A 12,500-nucleotide genomic window follows, 5' to 3' on the forward strand; every position below is an offset into this window, starting at 1 on the left:
ACCTCCCTAAGTCGTCAGAGCGCTCGAAGAAATCTCGCGTGTGCGTTCCCGGATCTACGGCTGATACTTTCGGGGCTTGTAAAAAAGCACAGAGCGTGTAAAACGCAACGACGACCCATCGATGCGACGGTCCTCGTTGTTGTCAGTCGCTTTCGCGAAGAGACGGAGTGGGCATTCGATCCCTGGGGCTGTACGAGAGTCTTAAGAAAAGACGGTAGATTATGGCAAAGTTTCGCACGCCATCGAGTTTAGGTTTTTTTTTTGGTTCTCTCTTCTCTCCTCTCTCGACCGAGTTCCCATATTTGCTTTCTCTCTCAGTCTCGCCAAATATAATATTCTTTTAAGACGACGTCGGGGGCGCGGACCTTCGTGCGTCGAACACCGGCAAACGTAGCATATATCGCCTGATATGAAAAAAAAATCGGTCACGAGGAGAACACTACGAGTATATACGTTCGATAACCGATACACGAAGCGGTGCATAAGCGGGCGGTCGCCCTCGTAAGGACGACTCACGACGCCGCGAGCACTCACGCAGGTCCGTGACCGGTTCTCTCCGCTCTTATTCGTATCCCTTCGTATACCTTCGTCCGACTCTGAAACGTTCTCTTATAATTTTTAAGAAGAACGACGGCGGGTTGTCAAGGCAAGAAGGGACAGAGAGAGACAGAGGTAGAGTTTCGTAGTCTCCCGTGAACACGATAGATTATATATCGAGCATGCGTACGACTTGCACGGTCTCTGCACGACCGCGACGAACGCCGACGAGCGTCCAACAATCGCTCGTACGTCGCGTATGTTCTCTCTCCGTCCGCTCTTATTCGTATCCTCGTTCTTGTACCTTCGTCCGACTCTGAAACGTTCTCTTATATAAAGAAGAACGACGGCGGGTTGTTAAGGCAAGAAGGGACAGAGAGAGACAGATACGGAGAGTAACGATACGCAACGCAAGCAGTCTTAGGTTTACGTGAGCAACCCTCAGCCAGGCGTGGTCCAGGAATTGTATCCGTGGACCGCAATGTGCGTTCGAAATGTCGATGTTCATGTGTCCTGCAGTTCACACGTTGACGCGCAATTAGCTGCGTTCTTCATCGACCCACGAGCCAAGTGATCCACCGTTCAGGGTAATCTTTTATAAATTTACAACAGTTCAATACTCAAATGTACTCTTCTCGGTTCTAGCGAAGCCGAGTTCCGTCACGTTCGACCAACGGGAATCGAACGCGCAGAAGTCGCCATAGGATTGACGACACAAAAACGTTCGAAAAAAAAAGAAAACGACGAACGCGCGAAGATACGCGCGTTCGCCGGCCGGGCGTAAAGTACATTATGATATATAACAACCATCGAGATCGAAGCTCCGTTCGTCAGGAAACGACGGGGATATATACACCCGATTCTGAATCCTCTGTACAGCACACGATCTCGCGAACGAGTAAGCACGGTGGCTAGCCCATGTTATATATGTGTTTGATTCTACTCTCTCGTCCAATTATTCAAGAAACAGCGCGCGTGCATCTCTCCATCGTTCGGGTGATAGTAAAGATTCGATGGGATTCGCGCGGCCGTCCGCCTCGAGCGGTCTTTCGTCCCAATATCCAGAAGCAGAGTTTGAAAAACTCTAGCGACGGCACGGGTGTCCGACTCACGACATCGAGGTTTCGAAGCCGGCGATCCCCTCCGAACGGATGGCGACCACGCGACCGACTGAAAGCATGAAAAATCGACGAAAGATAGAACACATCTCCGTTCGGGTGGTGTTTTTTCTTTAAAAAAAAAAAAAAAAACAAAAATTCGATGGGACTCGCAGCCATCGTCCTCGCGCGGTCTTTCGTCCCGATATCCAGAAGCAGAGTTTGAAAAACTCTAGCGACGGCACGGGTGTCCGACTCACGACAACGAGGATAGACAGCCGGTCCCCTCCGAACGGGTTATGCGATGATAAACTCGATGAAACTTTAGTCTCGTTCAGGTAGTGTGTGTCTTGTAAATCAAAAATTCGATGGGACACGCATCCATCGTCCTCGCGCGGTCTTTCGTCCCAACATCCAGAAGCAGAGTTTGAAAAACTCTAGCGACGGCACGGGTGTCCGACTCACGACAACGAGGATAGACAGCCGGTCCCCTCTGAACGGTATATTATATATGAGATGATAGACGACAAACTGGATGAAACTTTAAGTCTCGTTCAGGTAGTGTGTAAATCAAAAATTCGATGGGACTCGCATCCGTCGTCCTCGCGCGGTCTTTCGTCCCGATATCCAGAAGCAGAGTTTGAAAAACTCTAGCGACGGCACGGGTGTCCGACTCACGACAACGAGGAAAGACAGCCGGTCCCCTCTGAACGGTATATTATATGAAACTTTAAGTCTCGTTCAGGTAGTGTGTAAGTCAAAAATTCGATGGGACTCGCATCCGTCGTCCTCGCGCGGTCTTTCGTCCCGATATCCAGAAGCAGAGTTTGAAAAACTCTAGCGACGGCACGGGTGTCCGACTCACGACAACGAGGATAGACAGCCGGTCCCCTCTGAACGGTATATTATATATGCGATGATAGACGACAAACTGGATGAAACTTTAAGTCTCGTTCAGGTAGTGTGTAAATAAAAAATTCGATGGGACTCGCATCCGTCGTCCTCGCGCGGTCTTTCGTCCCGATATCCAGAAGCAGAGTTTGAAAAACTCTAGCGACGGCACGGGTGTCCGACTCACGACAACGAGGAAAGACAGCCGGTCCCCTCTGAACGGTATATTATATGAAACTTTAAGTCTCGTTCAGGTAGTGTGTAAGTCAAAAATTCGATGGGACTCGCATCCGTCGTCCTCGCGCGGTCTTTCGTCCCGATATCCAGAAGCAGAGTTTGAAAAACTCTAGCGACGGCACGGGTGTCCGACTCACGACAACGAGGATAGACAGCCGGTCCCCTCTGAACGGTATATAATATGAAACTTTAAGTCTCGTTCAGGTAGTGTGTAAGTCAAAAATTCGATGGGACTCGCATCCGTCGTCCTCGCGCGGTCTTTCGTCCCGATATCCAGAAGCAGAGTTTGAAAAACTCTAGCGACGGCACGGGTGTCCGACTCACGACAACGAGGATAGACAGCCGGTCCCCTCTGAACGGTATATAATATACATTATGCGACGGTAGACGATCAACTAGACGAAACTTTAGTCTCGTTCAGGTGGTGTAAAAAAAATTCGATGGGATACGCACGCACGGCTGTCGTCGTCCTCGAGCGGTCTTTCGTCCCAATATCCAGAAGCAGAGTTTGAAAAACTCTAGCGACGGCACGGGTGTCCGACTCACGACATCGAGGCTTCGAAGCCGGCGGCGTTCCCCTCTGAACGAACTTCGGCTAGACTAGTTACGAATCGTTGCTACACATCGTCTTCATCGTCGTCGTCGTCGACATCGACATCATCATCATATCATCATCATCATCATCATCATCATCATCGGTCATCGTCGCATAGCGGGCCAACATCCACGCGATGCGTCTTCGTTCTAGGTTACCCGATCCACGAGTATGTTACACGTGGTTTCGTTATTTCGAACGAAACGACATACGAAGAGCACACGCCCTTTGGGTAGGAAGCACGTTTCGAGAACGACGAGAGTTTCGATGAAAGAGACGAGAGAAGTCGACGCAGAAGGTATCCATGGATCTTCGAAGAGAACCTTCGAAGATGTATATCGGTATCCTTTCGCTCTGCGCGACTCGCTACAAGTTCTTTCGCTCTCGTCGACTCGTTCTAGACGCTTCGTTCGATCCCAAAGAGGAGTCTTCGATATGTCCCGTTGCTAGGAGGAGAACAAACGCAACACAGACCACGAAACATAGAAGAGAATAGGCGAGCATGATCACTCCGACACGAGGCACTTTAGAGATTTTCTTATTAGTTTGCATGGACTTTTATATTTCGTTTGTACGGTTTCCACGATGCAAATACGAAATACGAGATCGTGACGGCGGGTCTTTCTGTGTACGGCCTCTCGCAGGCGCCACGACTGCATTTCTCTTTACACCTGGTTTCCATCGTAATTTTTTCGTTTGATATCGAGCCTTAACTTTTGTTGGCTCTTTCGAAGCTAGAGTTCCCTTTTATTAGAATTTCATATATATATATATTATATGTTATATGTTTTATTCGGAGACGGCGGGTCTTTCTGTTTACGACCTCACGCAGGCGCCTCGAATAAGTTTCATTCGCATTTCGTTTTTATACTTGTATATATATATCTCTTCATCCCGATGATCGAGAGAGAGTGCCACCTTCTCTTCGTATAATTCCGTAGCTGGAGGGTCGTCTCCTCCTTAAGAATATTTCTATTCGTGCCAACGGAGGTTGCCAAGCTCCCTGGCGTTTTCGTTTGTTAAAGTATATAGCTTGTTAATACGTCGTATATACTTTCGTCGATACAGGAGGAGTACGGCTCCTTACCGACCATTGTGATATATATTTCATAGTTTTTATATGTGTTCAAGTCAAATTCTTTTGGTATCGTATCGTTAATGATCCTTCCGCAGGTTCACCTACGGAAACCTTGTTACGACTTTTACTTCCTCTAAATGATCAAGTTTGGTCATCTTCCCGGTAACATCGGCAATGCTTATCACATTGGCCGCGCACCAGTCCGAAGACCTCACTAAATCATTCAATCGGTAGTAGCGACGGGCGGTGTGTACAAAGGGCAGGGACGTAATCAACGCGAGCTTATGACTCGCGCTTACTGGGAATTCCTCGTTCATGGGGAATAATTGCAAGCCCCAATCCCTAGCACGAAGGAGGTTCAGCGGGTTACCCGGGCCTTTCGGCCAGGGAAAACACGCTGATTCCTTCAGTGTAGCGCGCGTGCGGCCCAGAACATCTAAGGGCATCACAGACCTGTTATTGCTCAATCTCGTGCGGCTAGAAGCCGCCTGTTCCTCTAAGAAGATTTGTTTGTACGTTGGTAGTAAAAACCCACCGACCGAAGCCGGGGGCCTTCGAGATACCATAAGTTACGTCTATTTAGCAGGCTAGAGTCTCGTTCGTTATCGGAATTAACCAGACAAATCGCTCCACCAACTAAGAACGGCCATGCACCACCACCCACCGAATCAAGAAAGAGCTATCAATCTGTCAATCCTTCCGGTGTCCGGGCCTGGTGAGGTTTCCCGTGTTGAGTCAAATTAAGCCGCAGGCTCCACTCCTGGTGGTGCCCTTCCGTCAATTCCTTTAAGTTTCAGCTTTGCAACCATACTTCCCCCGGAACCCAAAAGCTTTGGTTTCCCGGAAGCTGCCCGCCGAGTCATCGGAGGAACTTCGGCGGATCGCTGGCTGGCATCGTTTATGGTTAGAACTAGGGCGGTATCTGATCGCCTTCGAACCTCTAACTTTCGTTCTTGATTAATGAAAACATTTTTGGCAAATGCTTTCGCTTCTGTCCGTCTTGCGACGATCCAAGAATTTCACCTCTAACGTCGCAATACGAATGCCCCCATCTGTCCCTATTAATCATTACCTCGGGGCTCCGAAAACCAACAAAATAGAACCGAGGTCCTATTCCATTATTCCATGCACACAGTATTCAGGCGAAGGTAGCCTGCTTTAAGCACTCTAATTTGTTCAAAGTAAACGTATCGGCCCACCTCGACACTCAGTGAAGAGCACCGCGATGGGATATTAGTTGGACCGCCCGCGAGGAGCTAAGCCCACCGATAGGACGTACCACATAATGCCAGTTAAACACCGCGAGCGGTGAACCGACACTGTGACACACAGATTCAACTACGAGCTTTTTAACCGCAACAACTTTAATATACGCTATTGGAGCTGGAATTACCGCGGCTGCTGGCACCAGACTTGCCCTCCAATTGGTCCTCGTTAAAGGATTTAAAGTGTACTCATTCCGATTACGGGGCCTCGGATGAGTCCCGTATCGTTATTTTTCGTCACTACCTCCCCGTGCCGGGAGTGGGTAATTTGCGCGCCTGCTGCCTTCCTTGGATGTGGTAGCTGTTTCTCAGGCTCCCTCTCCGGAATCGAACCCTGATTCCCCGTTACCCGTTACAACCATGGTAGGCGCAGAACCTACCATCGACAGTTGATAAGGCAGACATTTGAAAGATGCGTCGCCGGTGCTAGATGACCATGCGATCAGCACAAAGTTATTCAGAGTCACCAAAACAAACGATGGACGGACAGACGAGCCATCCGCCACCGATTGGTTTTGATCTAATAAAAGCATTCCTACCATCTCTGGTCGGAATCTGTTTGCATGTATTAGCTCTAGAATTACCACAGTTATCCAAGTAAATGTAGGTATGATCTAAGAAACCATAACTGATTTAATGAGCCATTCGCGGTTTCACCTTAATGCGGCATGTACTGAGACATGCATGGCTTAATCTTTGAGACAAGCATATGACTACTGGCAGGATCAACCAGGGATCTTATTCGTATAACAATTCTTATAAATTTCGTTTAAGTTCTCTTCGTGTCGTAGGTGGGACGTAAGCACCGTACGACGAGACTTTTCGTTCTTAAGATAGATATATCTATAAAATATATCTCCTAGCGACGTTCGAGATACACCCATAGTTCAGTAATAATCTTCGAACGCCGCTCGCAGCCACTTTGTAATTCTCAACTCCACCTCCTCTCTTCTCTCTCTCTCTTTCTCATAGTCTTATATAAAATGTTTAGAATCGTACTTCTAAAGGAACATTTCCATAATGCTGTCTTCGTGTAAAAAGACTTATTAGAATATCTTAGCGGTAAAGCACGTATACGCACCTCACGCTGAACGAACAAGCGCGTATCCCAGTGCGTCGCGCTGGACATACCGTAAGAATATTCTTTCAATCGGTAGAACATTTTCGGCAGAAGACATACTACGCAAAGATAGTACGCTCCTACCGCCTCATCGGATACTTCTGCGAAAGCAGAAGTTTTTATAGAAAGCAGACGGTTATACTCTTTTGAATGAATCGATGCTCAGTTAGTACAAGCACACACGCATCTAACAATTTTTGTTAGAATACGTACACACAGGTCACCAGCTTCCCGACTCAGGGGAACCTTGCCACGATATTTGGTCATTACGTCCAGGACAGCGACCCGCGGCGCAGCAGTGTAGAGAAAAAACCAGAACGAGAACGGAGGAACAGTCGAGAAATAGCGTAAAATACACTAAGACTCGAGGAGCGGTGACTGAATTCTCAACCGAGGCCGTAGAATAGCCACGCGCTCAACGCTGTTCCGACCGAACCGTCCGGCTCGACGTCTCTCTTATAGATACGAAAGCGCCAGCCGGAAGGCCGGCGCCGGCCGGGCTAGCGGCCGCGCGCTTACGGTGCAAAACCTCCGTAGCAACGTACCGTTCGGAAGGGACGCTGGAACTTAGTCTCGCGAACGCTCGATCACTACTATACAAAGCCAATATCCAACCATCGAAATACATTACCAGACGTTTTATTAACATAATAGAAATGCATTTTTACCAAAAAATTAATTTTTTTTTTCACCGAAAAATTGCATCAGTAAACATACTCTTTTATCGAATACGGACAAAAAATAAGTTTATAATCAATTACAATACGTTAAAATAAGTAGAAATATGCAAAAAAATATATACCTTGTAACGTTAATTAACGAAAAAATTAGAAAAATATCCCAGTCGTGTCAGTTCGACGAACGCTAATTTTTTGAAAAAATCGATAAAAATGTTTAATCCCGACGTATTTAATAGAGATAGAACGATTCCCGTAAAAAAATTTATACCTTGTAACGCTTTTTAACGAATAAACTCGAAAAAACTTTTTCGCCCTCGGAATTTTTCTAAGTCCCAACGTACCGGCTCGGAATTTTTCTATGTTCCAACGACCGGTCGTGTCGGTCCAAACGTTTTTATATCCGTCTGCCGACGATATAAACGCTTAATCCCGACGTATTTTATCGAGTTATAACGATTTCTTGAAAAATATTCGTACGTTATAACGCTTTTTAACGAATTAATCGAAAAAGAGTGTTCGGTCCGAAAATTTTCTAAGTACGAACGACCGGCCGCATAGGTCCGTTTTTAAAAATCGTTCTCGGACGGAAATAAACCATTAATCCCGACGTATTTCGTCGAGTTACGTCGATTTATGCAAAAAAATTCATACCTTGTAACGCTTTTTAACGAATAAACTCGAAAAAACTTTTTCGCCCTCGGAATTTTTCTAAGTCCCAACGTACCGGCTCGGAATTTTTCTATGTTCCAACGACCGGTCGTGTCGGTCCAAACGTTTTTATATCCGTCTGCCGACGATATAAACGCTTAATCCCGACGTATTTTATCGAGTTATAACGATTTCTTGAAAAATATTCGTACGTTATAACGCTTTTTAACGAATTAATCGAAAAAGAGTGTTCGGTCCGAAAATTTTCTAAGTACGAACGACCGGCCGCATAGGTCCGTTTTTAAAAATCGTTCTCGGACGGAAATAAACCATTAATCCCGACGTATTTCGTCGAGTTACGTCGATTTATGCAAAAAAATTCATACCTTGTAACGCTTTTTAACGAATAAACTCGAAAAAACTTTTTCGCCCTCGGAATTTTTCTAAGTCCCAACGTACCGGCTCGGAATTTTTCTATGTTCCAACGACCGGTCGTGTCGGTCCAAACGTTTTTATATCCGTCTGCCGACGATATAAACGCTTAATCCCGACGTATTTTATCGAGTTATAACGATTTCTTGAAAAATATTCGTACGTTATAACGCTTTTTAACGAATTAATCGAAAAAGAGTGTTCGGTCCGAAAATTTTCTAAGTACGAACGACCGGCCGCATAGGTCCGTTTTTAAAAATCGTTCTCGGACGGAAATAAACCATTAATCCCGACGTATTTCGTCGAGTTACGTCGATTTATGCAAAAAAATTCATACCTTGTAACGCTTTTTAACGAATAAACTCGAAAAAACTTTTTCGCCCTCGGAATTTTTCTAAGTCCCAACGTACCGGCTCGGAATTTTTCTATGTTCCAACGACCGGTCGTGTCGGTCCAAACGTTTTTATATCCGTCTGCCGACGATATAAACGCTTAATCCCGACGTATTTTATCGAGTTATAACGATTTCTTGAAAAATATTCGTACGTTATAACGCTTTTTAACGAATTAATCGAAAAAGAGTGTTCGGTCCGAAAATTTTCTAAGTACGAACGACCGGCCGCATAGGTCCGTTTTTAAAAATCGTTCTCGGACGGAAATAAACCATTAATCCCGACGTATTTCGTCGAGTTACGTCGATTTATGCAAAAAAATTCATACCTTGTAACGCTTTTTAACGAATAAACTCGAAAAAACTTTTTCGCCCTCGGAATTTTTCTAAGTCCCAACGTACCGGCTCGGAATTTTTCTATGTTCCAACGACCGGTCGTGTCGGTCCAAACGTTTTTATATCCGTCTGCCGACGATATAAACGCTTAATCCCGACGTATTTTATCGAGTTATAACGATTTCTTGAAAAATATTCGTACGTTATAACGCTTTTTAACGAATTAATCGAAAAAGAGTGTTCGGTCCGAAAATTTTCCAAGTACGAACGACCGGCCGCATAGGTCCGTTTTTAAAAATCGTTCTCGGACGGAAATAAACCATTAATCCCGACGTATTTCGTCGAGTTACGTCGATTTATGCAAAAAAATTCATACCTTGTAACGCTTTTTAACGAATAAACTCGAAAAAACTTTTTCGCCCTCGGAATTTTTCTAAGTCCCAACGTACCGGCTCGGAATTTTTCTATGTTCCAACGACCGGTCGTGTCGGTCCAAACGTTTTTATATCCGTCTGCCGACGATATAAACGCTTAATCCCGACGTATTTTATCGAGTTATAACGATTTCTTGAAAAATATTCGTACGTTATAACGCTTTTTAACGAATTAATCGAAAAAGAGTGTTCGGTCCGAAAATTTTCCAAGTACGAACGACCGGCCGCATAGGTCCGTTTTTAAAAATCGTTCTCGGACGGAAATAAACCATTAATCCCGACGTATTTCGTCGAGTTACGTCGATTTATGCAAAAAAATTCATACCTTGTAACGCTTTTTAACGAATAAACTCGAAAAAACTTTTTCGCCCTCGGAATTTTTCTAAGTCCCAACGTACCGGCTCGGAATTTTTCTATGTTCCAACGACCGGTCGTGTCGGTCCAAACGTTTTTATATCCGTCTGCCGACGATATAAACGCTTAATCCCGACGTATTTTATCGAGTTATAACGATTTCTTGAAAAATATTCGTACGTTATAACGCTTTTTAACGAATTAATCGAAAAAGAGTGTTCGGTCCGAAAATTTTCCAAGTACGAACGACCGGCCGCATAGGTCCGTTTTTAAAAATCGTTCTCGGACGGAAATAAACCATTAATCCCGACGTATTTCGTCGAGTTACGTCGATTTATGCAAAAAAATTCATACCTTGTAACGCTTTTTAACGAATAAACTCGAAAAAACTTTTTCGCCCTCGGAATTTTTCTAAGTCCCAACGTACCGGCTCGGAATTTTTCTATGTTCCAACGACCGGTCGTGTCGGTCCAAACGTTTTTATATCCGTCTGCCGACGATATAAACGCTTAATCCCGACGTATTTTATCGAGTTATAACGATTTCTTGAAAAATATTCGTACGTTATAACACTTTTTAACGAGTTATTTGGAGGGGATCTTTCGGCCTTTTCGTAGCGGTGCGAAAAAATTCTAAGTTCCAACGTCCCAGTCACGTTGGTCCGGAGGATGAAATTTTTCAAAAAAATAAAGTGAAATCGCTACTTTCGACTAGATTTCGTCGAAACGTAACGATTTCACGCAAAATTTCGATACGTTATAACGCTTTTTAGCGAGTTATTTCGAGTTGAACTTTCGGTACTTTCGTAACGGGGCGAAAAAATTCTAAGTTCCAACGTCCCGGTCACGTTGGTCCGGAGGATGAAATTTTTTTAAAAAATAAAGTGAAATCGCTACTTTCGACTAGATTTCGTCGAAACGTAACGATTTCACGCAAAATTTCGATACGTTATAACGCTTTTTAGCGAGTTATTTCGAGTTGAACTTTCGGTACTTTCGTAACGGGGCGAAAAAATTCTAAGTTCCAACGTCCCGGTCAGGTTGGTCCGGAGGACGAAATTTTTTAAAAAAATAAAGTGAAATCGCTACTTTCGACTAGATTTCGTCGAAACGTAACGATTTCACGCAAAATTTCGATACGTTATAACGCTTTTTAGCGAGTTATTTCGAGTTGAACTTTCGGTACTTTCGTAACGGGGCGAAAAAATTCTAAGTTCCAACGTCCCGGTCACGTTGGTCCGGAGGATGAAATTTTTTAAAAAAATAAAGTGAAATCGCTACTTTCGACTAGATTTCGTCGAAACGTAACGATTTCACGCAAAATTTCGATACGTTATAACGCTTTTTAGCGAGTTATTTCGAGTTGAACTTTCGGTACTTTCGTAACGGGGCGAAAAAATTCTAAGTTCCAACGTCCCGGTCACGTTGGTCCGGAGGATGAAATTTTTTAAAAAAATAAAGTGAAATCGCTACTTTCGACTAGATTTCGTCGAAACGTAACGATTTCACGCAAAATTTCGATACGTTATAACGCTTTTTAGCGAGTTATTTCGAGTTGAACTTTCGGTACTTTCGTAACGGGGCGAAAAAATTCTAAGTTCCAACGTCCCGGTCACGTTGGTCCGGAGGATGAAATTTTTTAAAAAAATAAAGTGAAATCGCTACTTTCGACTAGATTTCGTCGATACGTAACGATTTCACTGATAATTTCGATGCGTTATAACGCTTTTTCTCGAGTTATTTCGACTCGAACGTTCGAACAGTGGCGAATATTTCAAAGTCCCTGCGACGCAACGATACGCTCTTACGCGTTGCTCGCTCGCTCCGCTCGCTCGAAAAAAAAATAGCCCAACCCAAAACCAATCCCTTTCGCGTTCGTTCTTCGATTTCATCGAAATCTTCGTTCGAACGCTCGGGATCGGTTTTGGGTTGGGCTATATTCGTCCGAGCGAGCGCAGCGAGCGAGCATTTGTCGCGATTATTTTCCTCGTTTTCGTCTCTCTCGTGAAACGGGAAAAAACGTGGAAAACGGGAAAAAACGGGAAAAAACGGGAAAAAACGCGAAGAAACGGGAAAAAACGCGAAAAAACGTTTAAAAATATTTGAAAAAGCGCGCGCGCGCGCGCGCAAGACGAGCTGCGCAGAACGGCGTACCTTAAGAGAGTGTTACCTACTCCGGCGCATACCCGCTGATTCGGAGGTGCGCGCGCAGCGGTAGCACGAGCGGCTAAGTCCAGCGGCGTATTGCTTTTTACTGGCACGCGACAAAGTTGCAGCGGCGTATCGCTTTCTATTCGTGCGTCTCGTTGTTTGATTTAAAGGAAAAAAAAAATCGCTACGCACGACCATCGGCCGTACGTAGCGAAATTATTTTTTTTAACCGCAGGAGACAAAGTCCCAGCGGCG

The 12,500-nt window shown here is 44.9% G+C and overlaps 2 non-coding genes across 2 annotated transcripts; both read right to left on the minus strand.

Moving 5' to 3' along the window:
• Positions 1-972: 972 nt before the first annotated feature.
• On the minus strand, positions 973-1,127 carry LOC126877725 (5.8S ribosomal RNA). Its single transcript, XR_007695273.1, has one exon. It is a non-coding gene; the product is annotated as a 5.8S ribosomal RNA (ribosomal RNA).
• A 3,386-nt stretch (positions 1,128-4,513) lies between these two features.
• LOC126877730 (small subunit ribosomal RNA) lies at positions 4,514-6,436 on the minus strand. Its single transcript, XR_007695277.1, has one exon. It is a non-coding gene; the product is annotated as a small subunit ribosomal RNA (ribosomal RNA).
• Between the last annotated feature and the right edge of the window lie 6,064 nt (positions 6,437-12,500).

This window comes from Bombus huntii, unplaced genomic scaffold, assembly GCF_024542735.1.
Source record: "Bombus huntii isolate Logan2020A unplaced genomic scaffold, iyBomHunt1.1 ctg00000229.1, whole genome shotgun sequence".
NCBI classification, from domain to species: Eukaryota; Metazoa; Arthropoda; class Insecta; order Hymenoptera; family Apidae; genus Bombus; species Bombus huntii.